General features: G+C 42.1%; 1 long non-coding RNA gene across 1 annotated transcript; it reads right to left on the bottom strand.

The window, feature by feature from the left end:
• Positions 1-8,284: 8,284 nt before the first annotated feature.
• On the bottom strand, positions 8,285-12,968 carry LOC119887952. Its single transcript, XR_005441831.1, has 3 exons — positions 12,894-12,968; positions 12,631-12,685; positions 8,285-8,511 (listed from the first exon to the last, which is right to left on the bottom strand). It is a non-coding gene; the product is annotated as an uncharacterized LOC119887952 (long non-coding RNA).
• Positions 12,969-13,078: the final 110 nt, after the last annotated feature.

The raw sequence follows: 13,078 nt of genomic DNA, 5'->3' as shown, positions 1-13,078 counted from the left end.
CATGCTCACATCTGAACCAAACTTTCGTGCTTGATAACTCTCCCACCCCGCTATGGAGGACCGATCACTGACACAGTCAGAAATAAATACAGAAATAAATAAGCTGCTCAATAAATAAATAAGCATCCAATTAAATACACAAAAAAATTAAGTAATAAAATAAATGTAGGTAGTAATTAAATTATAAGGAGACATCAATGTATATATTTTAATTAGTGCCTTACTTATTCACCTTTGTTATAATTACCTTATTTGTTTATTCAACTTTATTTATTACTAATTTTTTAAGTATTTATTTATGTGGTGTTTTAATATTTTTGTCGGTTTATTTCCTTTGTTTTATTTACCTTATTTATTTTCACCCATGGTTTATTTCTGCCTGTCTTAAATTTTTGTATGCATTTCTGCCTCATTATGCAAATGAGGAGGGGCTGTGTCTCAAGGGGTCATCTTCTCTGCTATTGGTGGACCAGTCAGACAGGAGAGCTCTACTCTGCCTGCAGACATAAACGATCTTGCCCCTCACAGTCAGATGGTTCCTTCAGTGCGCTGAGGTGTTTAACAACTCTGAAGACAATACTACCAGCAATGTCTTCCTTCTCTTTTCACGTAGAAGCACCGACAGACAGTGCTTTCAGTTTGCTGCATGCATGGACACAGAACTGCGTATAGGGAGAAGCACACGGTCAGCTGGCTGCAGCTAAATCTGGAGTGCAGTATTCATTCTGTATGGTAAATTCAGTTTTAACGGAGCAGAGCGAGCTGACAGGCAGAGTTAGAGACTTTTTCTGTCGTTTCTCTCTTTACAAAGACGATGTTGCAGTCAGGTCTTCTTGAGATGCGAGCACGACATACAACACAATTTATCAAATTACACAACGGATATACAGTATGAAAATAAGATTGATTGATTATACACAGGAAGTATAAACTCTTACATGGGTCTATTAAAAGTAAAGTAACACAAAAATGTCAGGGAAATTACTTACTTAGATTAAGTACTGCAGTTGTACATTGAAATACCTTCCTACCTTTCTGATAGGAAGCCTTCTTGAGGTGGTATAAAACATTCTTTTATTCTGATTTGAGTTGTGGACAACTATGACCACATGAATTAAAAAAAATTTCACTGCCCAAGTCAGCTATAAACAAGTCTTGTTCATCAGACTACATGCTGTACAGTATTTGTGGACAGATTTTGTCCCAGGATTCTTATGCATTTCTTCTTCTTCGTTGCATGATTTAGAATAATAAGGTGAGAAATGGGTCTTTCTGAGTTCATCCTGCACTGCAGCAGCTAATAAAGTCCATTTTATCCCCAAAACGCTTTTCTTTTAGGCAGGCTGGAGCAGAAAACAACTCACCTTTCTCAAGTTGTACAGTAATGTCACATGTGTATGAAGGTGGATCAAACAAGCTAATCTTAAATGTCAAAGTAGAGAGGAGCCTAGTAGGCCTATTTATTTTCATTCATTACACAATATGAATAAGCTATGCAGACAGTTGTAAAGAAAGAACATCTTTTTCTTCTGTCTCTACTTGTTATAGTTACACAGTATTAGGGGTGTGGGCTGTATTAAAAGTATCCACTGTTCCCCATGCTCTAACACACAGTAACGATGAAATGTGTGCTGTCTCACATCTTCCTCTGTATGTACACATAAACAACAAGGCAGGGAAATATAAAGGAATTTATTTTATTGTTTGGGTACATTATTGTTCAGTGTACATGCTCACATCTGAAACAAACTTACGTGCTTGATAACTCTCCCACCCCGCAGACATCTACACGTCAATACCGATTTATATTCATAGCGGCAAGTGCTATGTAGCTCCACATAGGGGACACAGGAAGTGACATATAGCACATTCATGCGGGCGTCGGAAACCGCGTAGGAAATTCACAGCCGCACCGGCAGAGCTCCAGAATGTGCAAACTCGGCCGGCTCACGCGCGACGACGCTTACAAGTGCGAGGGCCCGCCACGTGCTTGCGCTTTAATTTTTTTTTTTTTTTTTTTTTTTTTTTTCTGCAAAGTAGGCCCAAATGACATGGCCTAAACATACTCGAAAACTCACCAAAATTTGCAAACATGTCAGAACCGGTGAAAAATTTCGTATTCTACAAGTTTCGCACATGGGCGTGGCAAAATGACTCGCTAGCGCCACCTAGAAAATTGGAAATGATTAGCCCCTCGTTCACGTTCAACCTACATCTACGAAATTTTCTGGGGACATGTATCGTATCAAGACGCACAAAAAAGCCTCAAGAACCCATAGCCTAAAGTCAACAGGAAGTCGGCCATTTTGAATTTTACGGCCATTTTTGGATGATTTACACACTTCGTACTTTAACGAACTCCTCCTAGGGATTTAGTCGGATCGACGTCAAATTTCTGCTGTGCCTTCTAAAGGCATTGACGATGAAAAGTTGTGCTTTTGCGCGTTTTCGTCAATGGGCGTGTCCGTGGCGTCGATGATTCGCATGAAACAGGAAGTTGTTGTAACTTCAGTGTACATGCTCACATCTGGACCAAACTGTACATGTAGGATGAGAGTCCCGCCCTGAACACATGTACATGCCGACATTCACCCACAGTCATAGCGCCACCTGCTGGCAACAGAAAGTGACCTTTAACGAAGCAGCCCCCGCCGCACGTTTCACCTACGTGCACGAATTTTCTGTGGTACGTGTATCTTGTCCAGACGCACAAAAAAGTCTCTTGGAGCCATAGCCAAACCAACAGGAAGTCGGCCATTTTGAATTTTACGTCAAATTTTGGATGATTACACACTTCGTACTTTAACGAACTCCTCCTAGGGATTTAGTCCGACCGACCTCAAATTTTGCTGTGCCTTCTAAAGGCATTGAAGATGAAAAGTTGTGCTATTTGCAAGTTTTCGTCAATGGGCGTGTCCGTGCGTGGCGTCAAAGATCAGCTCTTCGCCATGACACGGAAGTTGTCGTAACTTCAGTGTACATGCTCATCTGGACCAAACTGTACATGTAGGATGAGAGTCCCGCCCTGAACACATGTACATGCTGACATTCACCCACAGTCATAGCGCCACCTGCTGGCAACAGGAAGTGACTTTAACGAAGCAGCCCCCGCCGCACGTTTCACCTACGTGCACGAATTTTCTGTGGTACGTGTATCTTGTCCAGACGCACAAAAAAGCCTCTTGGAGCGATGCCCTAAAATCAACAGGAAGTCGGCCATTTTGAATTTTACGTCAAATTTTGGATGATTTACACACTTCGTACTTTAACGAACTCCTCCTAGGGATTTAGTCCGACCGACTTCAAATTTGTGCTGTGCCTTCTAAAGGCATTGAAGATGAAAAGTTGTGCTATTTGCGAGTTTTCGTCAATGGGTGTGTCGTGGCGTGGCGTCAGAGATCAAGTCTTCGCCATGACACAGGAAGTTGTTGTAACTTCAGTGTACATGCTCACATCTGAACCAAACTTTACGTGCTTGATAACTCTCCCACCCCGCTATGGAGGGACCGATCCTGACACAGTCAGAAATAAATACAGAAATAAATAAATGCTCAATAAATAAATAAGCATCCAATTAAATACACAAAAAAATAAAGTAAATAAATAAATGTAGGTAGTAATTAAATTATACAAGGAGACATAAATGTATATATTTTAATTAGTGCCTTTACTTATTCACCTTTGTTATAATTACCTTATTTGTTTATTCAACTTTATTTATTACTAATTTTTTAATGTATTTATTTATGTGTGTGTTTTAATATTTTTGTCTGTTTATTCTTCCTTTGTATTTATTTACCTTATTTTTTCACCCATGGTATTTATTTCTGCCTGTCTTTTTAAATTTTGTATGCATTTCTGCCTCATTATGCAAATGAGGAGGGGCTGTGTCTCAAGGGGTCTCTTCTTGCTATTGGTGGACCAGTCAGACAGGAGAGCTCCTACTCTGCCTGCAGACATCAACGATCTTGCCCCTCACACAGTCAGATGGCTTCCTTCAGTGCGCTGAGGTGTTTAACAACTCTGAAGACAATACTACCAGCAATGTCTTCCTTCTCTTTTCACGTAGAAGCACCGACAGACAGTGCTTTCAGTTTGCTGCATGCATGGACACAGAACTGCGGTATAGGGAGAAGCACACGGTCAGCTGGCTGCAGCTAAATCTGGAGTGCACTCGTATTCAATTCTGTATGGTAAATTCAGTTTTAACGGAGCAGAGCGAGCTGACAGGCAGAGTTAGAGACTTTTTCTGTTGTTTCTCTCTTTACAAAGACGCATGTTGCAGTCAGAGTCTTCTCTGCAAGATGCAGAGCATGCGACATACAACACAATTTATCAAATTACACAACGGATATACAGTATGAAATAAATTGATTGGATTATACTCACAGGAAGTATAAAACTGTTACATGCGTAACACAGTAATGTCAGGGAAATTACTTTACTTAGATTTAAGTACTGCAGTTGTACATTTGAAATACCTTCCTACCTTTCTGATAGGAAGCCTTCTTGAGGTGGTATAAAACATTTCTTCTATATTCTGATTTGAGTTGTGGACAACTATGACCACATGAATTAAAAAAATTAAACATTCACTGCCCAAGTCAGCTATAACACAAGTCTTGTCATTAGACTACTGCTGTACAGTATTTGTGGACAGATTTTGTCCCAGGATTTATTATGCATTTCTTTTCTTCGTTGCATGTTTAGAATAATAAGGTGAGAAATGGGTCTGTTCTGAGATCCTGCACTGCAGCAGCTAATAAAGTCCATTTAATCCCAAAAACGCTTTTCTTTTAGGCAGGCTGGAGCAGAAAACAACTCACCTTTCTCAAGTTGTACAGTAATGTCACATGTGTATGAAGGTGGATCAAACAAGCTAATCTAAATGTCAAAGTAGAGAGGAGCCTAGTAGGCCTATTTATTTTCATTCATTACACAATATGAATAAGCTATGCAGACAGTTGTAAAGAAAGAACATCTTTTCTTCTGTTCTCTACTTGTATAGTTACACAGTATTAGGGGTGTGGGCTGTATTAAAAGTATCCACTGTTCTCCCATGCTCTAACACACAGTAACGATGAAATGTGTGCTGTTCTCACATTCTTCCTCTGTATGTACACATAAACAACAAGGCAGGGAAATATAAAAGGAATTTATTTTATTGTTTGGGTACATTATGTTCAGTGTACATGCTCACATCTGAAACAAACTTTACGTGCTTGATAACTCTCCCACCCCGCAGACATCTACACGTCAATACCGATTTATATTCATAGCGGCAAGTGCTATGTAGCTCCACATAGGGGACACAGGAAGTGACATATAGCACATTCATGCGGGTCGGAACCGCGTAGGAAATTCACAGCCGCACCGGCAGAGCTCCGGAACGTGCAACTCGGCCGGCTCACGCGGACGCGCTACAAGTGCGAGGGCCGCCCAACGCTGCTTGCAGCTTTAATTTTTTTTTTTTCTTTTTTCTGCAAAGTAGGCCCAACTGACATGGCCTAAACATACTCGAAAACTCACCAAAATTTGCAAACATGTCAGAACGTGTGAAAAATTTCGTATTCTACAAGTTTCGCACATGGGCGTTGCAAAATGACTCGCTAGCGCCACCTAGAAAATTGGAAAAAAATTAGCCCTCTCGTTCACGTTCAACCTACATGTACGAAATTTTCTGGGGACATGTATCATGTCAACACGCACAAAAAGCCTCAAGAACCCATAGCCTAAAGTCAACAGGAAGTCGGCCATTTTGAATTTTACGGCCATTTTTGGATGATTTACACTTCGTACTTTAACGAACTCCTCCTAGGGATTTAGTCGGACGACGTCAAATTTCTGCTGTGCCTTCTAAAGGCATTGACGATGAAAAGTTGTGCTATTTGCGCGTTTTCGTCAATGGGCGTGTCCGTGGCGTCGATGATTGCCATGAACAGGAAGTGTTGTAACTTCAGTGTACATGCTCACATCTGGACCAAATGTACATGTAGGATGAGAGTCCCGCCCTGAACAATGTACATGCCGTCATTCACCCACAGTCATAGCGCCACCTGCTGGCAATAGAAAGTGACCTTTAACGAAGCAGCCCCCGCGCATGTTCACCTACGTGTACGAATTTTCTGTGGTACGTGTATCTTGTCCAGAGCACAAAAAAGTCTCTTGGAGCTGCTCAAACCCAACAGGAAGTCGGCCATTTTGAATTTTACGTCAAATTTTGGATGATTTACACACTTCGTACTTAACGAACTCCTCCTAGGGGATTTAGTCGACAACTCAAATTTCTGCTGTGCCTTCTAAAGGCATTGAAGATGAAAAGTTGTGCTATCTGCGAATTTTCGTCAATGGGCGTGTCCGTGGCGTGGCGTCAAAAATCAACTCTTCGCCATGACACAGGAAGTTGTTGTAACTTCAGTGTACATGCTCACATCTGCACCAAACTGTACATGTAGGATGAGAGTCCCGCCCTGAACACATGTACATGCTGACATTCACCCACAGTCGTAGCGCCACCTGCTGGCAACAGGAAGTGACTTTTAACGAAGCAGCCCCCGCCGCATGTTTCACCTACATGCACGAATTTTCTGCGGTACGTGTATCTTCTCCATATGCACAAAAAAGTCTCTTCGAGCCATAGCCTAAACCCAACAGGAAGTCGGCCATCTTGAATTTTAGGGCCATTTTGGATGATTTACACACTTCGTACTTGCTCACATCTGAACCAAACTTTACGTGCTTGATAACTCTCCCACCCCGAAGACATCTACACGCCAATACCGATTTATTCATAGTGGCAAGTGCTATGTAGCTCCACACAGGGGACACAGGAAGTGACATATAGCACCTTCATGCGGCGTCAGAACCGCGTAGCAAATTCACAGCCGCACCGGCAGAGCTCCAGAATGTGCAATTCGGCCAGCTCACATCATGTCAATATGTCTATATGTTTTTGTTGTTGTCTACACTGAATCTGTGTCTGATTTTATTTTATTTTTATATTTTTGTATGAGTAAGCGCTTCGTGAGCAATGTACAATCCTGAGTCAAATTCCTCATATGTGTACACATACCTGGCAATAAAGCTGATTCTGATTCTGATATTATTGCTAACTTGACCAGACGTTGCAGATGTTGCCAATTGTTGCTAACTTCACTGCGAAGCCCTACACGTCCAAAAAGGGGTCTTGACAGTTTTACTGAGGCACAGCACATGGATACAGGTGCATGTGCCCCAGTAAAACGCCTATGATCTACTCAGAATCGGGTTTATTGCCAGGTACATTTTGCCTTGCTATAAGTTGGTGCTTGAAGTACACATGAACATAAATATAAATATATAAAAATATAAAAAGTATACAAAAAATACAATAATACTATAATACAATGCTGACAAGTATGTGCAAAAGTTCACAACATAAGCATAAAGCACAGCTGAGCGTTGTAAAGTGTAGGGGTCTAGAGTGTGTATAAGTGTGTGTGTGTGTTTGGGGAGGGGCATGAGAATCAGTGACAGTGGGGACCCAGGCCTTGTTGAGGAAGCCCACTGCCATCGGAAAGAAACTGTTCTTGTGGCGAGAGGTTTGGTCCTGATGGACCGCAGCCTCCTGCCATGCTAGCGGCTCTGTGATGCTGTATTTTGGCATAGTGTTGTTCTCAGCTTAAATATAATGTAAGCATGCTAACATGCTCACAGTGACAAAGCTAATATTTTGATATTTAGCATTTGATATCTAATGTTCACAGTGTTCACCATCTTAGTTTAGCTTGTTAGCATGCTAATATTTGCTAATTAGCAAAAAAATAAGTAAATTTTACTTATAAATTGTCTCTTCCCTCAGGGTTTTCAACCAAGCCTGATACCTCAGAAGTTGCTGTTTGCCTGACCCAGTGAGTGGAAATGATACACAGCAGTGGAGTGGTACAGTTTGGCATCTTTCACGGCTGATTAGCCACTCGCTATCTTCAAGTGATGATAAATCAGAGACAGCTCACTAAGATTTTTATGTCTGTAGCTGTGCTGATGTTCATTGTTTAATGATCTTGTTTTATGGGGTACACTGAGCATTAACACATTCAATTTGTTAGTCGCTGACACTGTTTTGATTTTAATCGTTGATGAGAGCAATACATTTTGTCTTAGCTCCTGTTCATGAATTGATGTTGTTATTCATTGTCTTGTTTCAAGTTTCAGTTACACTTGCAGACAGTGAATCTGACACCTCTGCCTCAAAAGGGAGTATTAAATACAGATACTATAAACTTGTCCTAAGGTGTGATTATTACCATGTCAATCCCTACATTATGGGTTATATCACCTTTAAGGCCTACAGGACCCTGCAGGCCAGGAGGTCCTGGGTAACCGGGAGCACCATTCCTGCCAGGGTAGCCTGGAGTTCCCATGGAGCCTTTGGGCCCTGGTGGTCCTGGCTCACCCGGGGGTCCCTTCATGCTCTGGCAAGGTTCACACCCAGCTGGGGGATCAGGGTCTGGAGCAGTGCTGGAAGTTGATCTGCAGGGCACAGCCAGAAGGGCTGAGTAATCCGTTACAGTATATTAGAATATTTTGTCACAACTGCTTTCATAAGAGAGTCTGACCACATTCTCACATATAGCTACTGTGTGTGTGCATTTATCATAGAATTGTGTGATCGTAGAGTTCTTATTCTCACTTCTACTTAGTGATTTTCCTGTTACAGTAGGAGTCACAACATTGGAACAGGAAGTCAATCAGAAGCATGTTTGCTGCAAAGACTTTGGGTGCTTTCCACTAAGATGTCTATGAAGATTCTCAGTCATCCAGGTCATAGTTATCCAACGAAGGTTAAAATCAAGGGCAACTGGACTTGGTTGAAGCCAGAGAGAAGGAATAGAACCACCTGAAGGGGGCACTTACAGCCTGTGGATACCCTAAATGGACCTTTGTGAAAACAGCCACAAGATCCAAGAAGAACAAAACTACAGGAGAGGAGGAAAACAACAACAACATTGTGATTCCGTACGTGTCTGGAGTATCAGAGAAACTCAGGAGGATTTTCAACAAACATAACATCCCTGTGTTTTTTAAACCCAAGAACACACTAAGACAGATGCTGGTACACCCCAAACACCGCACACCCAAACACAAGAAAAGCAATCTAGTGTATGCGGTCCAATGCAGTGAGGAATGCACAGACCTGATATTGGGGAGACTAAACAACCACTACACAAACGCATGGCTCAACACAGAAGGGCCAACTCCTCAGGTCAAGACTCTGCAGTCTACTTACATCTGAAGGACAGAGGACACTCGTTTGAGGACCACCAGGTGCACATTTTAGACAGAGAAGATGGATGGTTTGAAAGAGGTGTCAAGGAAGCCATCTACACCAGGGTTGAGAAGCCGTCATTGAACAGGGGAGGGGGTCTACGGCACCACTTATCCCCCACTTACAATGCTGTCCTTTCATCACTTCCCAGGAAACTCAACAAACGTAACCTATTGGCCTCAGGTGAAGATACCAACGTTGGTCGTTCAGTCTTGGCCACAGGTAGTCTTAACGACTGTAACGACTGTCGTCACAGCAACCAGGAACACTAACGAACCAGTGGTATCGATGACCCTGGCCAACGACCCCACTGAGGTTAAATAGCTGAGTTTCCCTGCCAGTCAGTCAGAACTGAAGAAGTTCTTTGGATGAGGGACGAAACGTCTTCCAGTATCTTCAACCAAGTCCAGTTGCCCTTGATTTTAACCTTCGTTGGATACTTTCCACTAATTATTATGTTCCTCCTTTTCTTGGTCCTCCAGCCCCTGACCACAAAACTGATCATGGTCGACCATCATGAAGGATGTTTTGATTAGAGCTACTGGAGCAATAGACAGAATCAGTGTTTAAATCCACAAACACAACATACTGTATTGAGTTTTTGTCAACTTTAGTCAGACAAAGTTATTATTGTAGGGGACTTTAATATTCATGTGGACGTTGAGAATGGCAGCTTCAGTACTGCGTTTATCTCTCTGTTAGATTCCATCGGCTTCTCTCAGAGTGTTCATGAACCGACTCACTGTTTTAACCACGCCCTCGACCTTGTTCTGGTATATGGTATTGAAATTGAACGTTTAATAGCGTTCCCACAGAATCCCTCTTTATCTGACCACTGTTTGATAACTTTGAGTGTGTATTGGTGAACTACACGCCATTGGGCAAAAATTTCTATACAAGATGTCTGTCTGATAGTGCTGTAGCTAAATTTAAGGATGCGATTCCATCAGCTCTAAATACATTATCTAGTCACAAAGTAACAGAGGACTCTGCTAATTTCAGTCCCTCCCAAGTCGTCGTGTTGATAGTGCTGCAGGCTTGCTGCGAATGACACTAGACTCTGTTTCCCCTCTAAAAAGAAAATTATAAACAAAGACGGTTAGCTCCATGGTATACACTGAAACTTGCAAATGAAAGCAAATATCGCAGAAACTTCAGAGGAATTGGCGTTCCATCAAACTGGAAAATTTTCGTTTAATTTGGCAAGATAGTCTTAAAACTTATAGGAAGGCCCTCCGTAATGCCAGAGCAGCGTACTACTCATTATTAATAGAGGAAAATAGGAACACCCCCAAGTTTCTTTTCAGCACTGTAGCCAGGCTGACAGAGAGTCACAGCACTATTGAGCCAAGTATTCCCATAGCTCTCAGTAGTTATGACTTCATGAGCTTCTTTAATGATAAAATTCAAACTATTAGAAACAAAATTCACCAAGACCTGCCCTCAACTGGCACCGACTTATCTCTAAACTCAGGAACCTTAGAAACAGCTGTAAAACCAGATATTTAGACTGCTTTGCTTCCCTCAGTCTTTAGCAACTAACTTCAATAATTTCATCTTCTTCTTCAACCATCAACCTGCCTCTTAGACCCCATCCAACTAGGCTGCTTAAGAAGTTTTACCCTTAGTCAGCACTTCTCTACTAGATATGATCAATACCTTTATTAACAGGCTATGTACCACAGTACTTTAAAGTAGCTGTAATTAAACCTTCTGAAAAAGCCCAACCTTGATCCAGATGTTTTAGCCAACTATAGACCTATATCTAACCTTCCATTTCTCTCTAAGATCCTGGAGAATGCAGTCGCCAAACAGCTATGTGACTTTCTACATAGCAATAGTTTATTTCAGGATTGTCATCATAGCAAAGAGACAGCACTGGTGAAAATTACTAATGACCTCCTTATTGCATCAGACAAAGGACTTGTCTCTGTACTGGTTTTATTAGATCTTAGTGCTGCACTTCATACCATTGACCATCAGATCCTATTACAGAGACTGGAACATTTCATTGGCATTAAAGGACCCGCTCTAAGCTGGTTTAAGTCCTATTTATCAGATCGATTTCAGTTTGTACATGTTAATGATGAATCCTCCATGCATGCCAAAGTTAGTCATGGAGTTCCACAAGGATCTGTGCTCAGACCAATCCTCTTCACTTTATATGCTTCCTTTAGGCAATATTATCAGGAAACACTCCATAAACTTCCATTTTTATGAAGATGATACTCAGTTATATCGATCGATCAAGCCAGATGAAACTCATCAGTTAGCTAAACTTCAAATGTGCCTTCAGGATGTTAAAACCTGGATGACCTATAATTTTCTAATGTTAAAAATGTACAAAACTGAAGTTATTGTTCTAAGGCCCAAGCACCTCCGTGATGCATTATCTAAAGATATAGTTTCCCTGGATGGAATCGCCCTGGCCTCCAGCACCACTGTGAGGAATCTTGGGGTATTGATCAGATGTCGTTTTCACTACGTAATATTGCAAAAATCAGGAACATCCTGTCTAAAAATTATGCAGAAAAACTAGTCCATGCATTTGTTACTTATAGGCTGGATTACGGGAATACCTTATTGTCAGGCTGCTCGAAAAAGTCCATTAAGGCTCTTCAGCTGATCCAGAATGCTGTAGCACGTATTCTGACAAGAACCAGGAAAACAGACCACATTTTCCTGTCTTAGCTTCTCTGCATTGGCTTCCAGTAAAATCCAGAATAGAATTTAAAATCATTCTTCTCACCTACAAAGTTCTTAATGGTCAGGCACCATCTTATCTTAAGAGCTCTACCCCGCCAGAGCACTGCACTTCCAGAATGCAGGGTTACTTGAGGTTCCTGGAGTCTCCAAAAGTAGAAAGGGAGCCAGAGCGTTCAGCTATCAAGCCCCTCTCCTGTGGAACCAGGTTCCAGTTGGGTTCAGGAGGCAGACACCATCTCTACATTTAAAGTAGGCTTAAGACTTTCCTCTTTGATAAAGCTTATAGTTAGGGCTGGCTCAGGTGAGTCCTGAACCATCCCTTAGTTATGCTGCTATAGGCCTAGACTGCCGGGGATTTTCCATGATGCACTGAGCTCCTCTCTCCTCTTCTTTCTCTCCCTCTGTATGCAACCTCATCCCATTAATGCATGTTACTAACTCGACTTCTTCCCTTTTCCGTAATCTTGTGCTTTCTTGTCCCTCTCCTCTCTCCTCCTATCACTTCCTGCAGGTGTTTCTGGCTCTGGAGCTGTGGACTGTTAGCAGCATGTGTGTGTTGGGAAGGAGTTTCAGACTCAGGTTCTCAGCCAAGTAACATAAAACAAGCAAGTACTTACTGCGCAGAACGTCCTCACAGAGCTTTAGAAGATGTTCATCTGAGGGAGGCTTGCCCTGCAACACAGTTACACTTGAGCTGAATCAGCGACTCACGACTGAGTAGCCCTGCAAATTTACATTCTGTCTCCACATAGCCCACCCACACTGACAGCTGCGTCCCCATTACTCCCAACATAAGTCCTCTAGTACAGGCAGAAAATTACTTCCATTTTTCTTTCTTTTGCTAATCCGCTCAGAGATGGTCAGGAGGAGGTTCACTCACAGGTTTCCCCGGATATCCTGGTTGGCCTGGTTGGCCCGGCAACCCGTCCTGGCCAGGAAATCCCCTTTGACCAACAGAACCATGTGGCCCATGTCCCCTTTCTTTCCTTCAGGCCCCCTGGAGCCTACGTCCATGTCACTCCTTTTGAGGGAGCAGGAGTTAGGACAGAACATCTCACATTACAA

The sequence above is a fragment of the Micropterus salmoides genome, unplaced genomic scaffold (assembly GCF_014851395.1).
Source record: "Micropterus salmoides isolate LMB-PRFRI ecotype aquatic unplaced genomic scaffold, ASM1485139v1 Ms_hic_scaffold_4554, whole genome shotgun sequence".
NCBI lineage: Eukaryota > Metazoa > Chordata > Actinopteri > Centrarchiformes > Centrarchidae > Micropterus > Micropterus salmoides.
The sequence above is the reverse complement of the archived record's forward strand: the minus strand, read 5'-3'. Positions and strand labels throughout refer to the sequence as shown.